Raw genomic sequence first — 2,036 nt, forward strand, 5'->3', positions numbered from 1 at the left:
GACCCTGACAGTGCAACTTCATTGAATTTCAGTGCCCCATGAAAATCTGGAACTTTGATTCGAGGAGGTAAGACTATTCCCTGCATCTGAAATCACCCTAAGACCCACAGAAGGTACCAGCAGGCCTAAACAGGCCATGCACAGCAACCTCCAAGCAGCAAGCAGGGCTCAGAATCCAGTTCCAGGTCCTGACCATGTGCTGGTTTAATTCCAGTGCATGGGTAAGCCTTACTTAAAAGTTTGCTGCCAGGCAGTAAGACCACTGTCTGTGTCTGAAATCACCAAAGGACAGAGTCCCCACTTGCACAGCTGGCCCACACAGCAAGCTCCAAGCAGCAGTTGATGGAAGTCTGCCTTATGAGCCATAAGTTGCCAGGTGATTCCCAGGGCACCAAGGAAGCTTTGAAACATCCCTCAAAACCTGGAAATAGGTGGAACTCCAGCCAGCACTGAGGAATGCCACACTGCCCTCGGACCTTGGCCTGGGCCTCTGCGAGCTTCCTGCATCATGCCCACTGGCTGTGGGGCATGTCTGCTGCCCTCGGACCTTGGTCCATGCCCAGAAGATGGCCACATGCAGGATTTCTGCTGGTACTTTTGGGACACTCTCTACCTCCTGGAACTTATATTGCTGTTGATCTTCAGTGCCCATCCTTTCTCTCAGGACCTTGTGCTACAGTTGATTAGCTGTGCTACCTGGAAGGGAGATTCGGTAACTGCCTCACCCAAATAAAAGATCTCCATAGGCTTCAGTCAGTGTGGTGAGTATGTACCTAAAATAGAGGTGTACAGTGGTTAAATAAGGCCAGTAGTTAAGCTCCCTCCAACTAACCGTAAGACCTTGGTGAGTCTGGAAAGAGTGTGGATGACTCCTTGCTGCACACAGAAAACATCAGATAGGGTGAGGAGTGTGCCAATAAGAACTCCCTCCACTTGGAGAAAATCAAAAAGGCTTATGAGACACAGAGGAACACTATAGCAGCACACTAGGGCCTCAGCTCACACAAACACTATAGACAGGGAGAGTTGTTGAGCTGGAATAACCTGAAGATAAGTTAATAGCAGGAACTAAATGTTGATCTCCATCAATACTGCTAGGCTTGTCAGCCCAAGAAGAAATAGGACTCACCCAAAAGAGTCTGCAGTGACAAGTACATACTACAAACAGTTGACACTAGTGGGATTGAAGGACCAAATATTAACTCAAAAGGGGAAAATGACAAAATGAAAAATCAAAATGCAACCTCAAACATGTAGTCCACTAGGCACAAATGCAGGACACACTGAAATGGAGGACTTTAAAAGTAACACACCGGAAATCTCAGAAAAGATATTAAGTGAAACAAACAAACAAACAAACAAACAAAAAACAAATACTCAATGAGGCTATAGAGGAAATCAAATTAGAAGTACTCTCCCATATGAAGACAGAAATAACAACCTTAGTAAAGGAGATGCTGAGCACAGCTAAAGAGGAAATAGAGAAAAAATTACAGGAGCACGGGAAACCTTAAATAAAAAATAAAGAAAACAAGCAGAGTTCATGAAACAATATCAAAGAGATATCCAAGAAAAAAATTATATTCAGAGCTGGAAGAACTATTTAAATGCAACTGAGGTTGGATTGGGGACCTTGAGGACATCATTGCAACTAGAAATCATGAAAGGATTTTTGTTGAAGATAACAAGGCAGCATGAAATAATAATCCAACAGCTTCAAGATGATGCTAAGAGGAAAAATACAAAATTAATAGGCATCAGTGAAGATGCAGGAGTCAATACAAATGACATAACTAAAATATTCACAGAAATCATAGCAGAAAATTCCCCAATCACAGGAAAATATCTGATATGCACATAAGTGAGGCATATGGAATGCAAAATAGTCACAACCAAAATAAATCTATACCCAGTCATATGATAATTAAGATCTCAGACATATAGCACAAAAACAGAATACTAAAAGTTGTTAGAGAAAATTTACAACTCACCTATCAAGGAAAGCCAAATAGAATCACCATAGACTTTTCAGCACA

The sequence above is a fragment of the Cavia porcellus genome, unplaced genomic scaffold (assembly GCF_034190915.1).
Source record: "Cavia porcellus strain 051 isolate PalLab524CR breed Dunkin Hartley unplaced genomic scaffold, mCavPor4.1 scaffold_43, whole genome shotgun sequence".
NCBI classification, from domain to species: domain Eukaryota; kingdom Metazoa; phylum Chordata; class Mammalia; order Rodentia; family Caviidae; genus Cavia; species Cavia porcellus.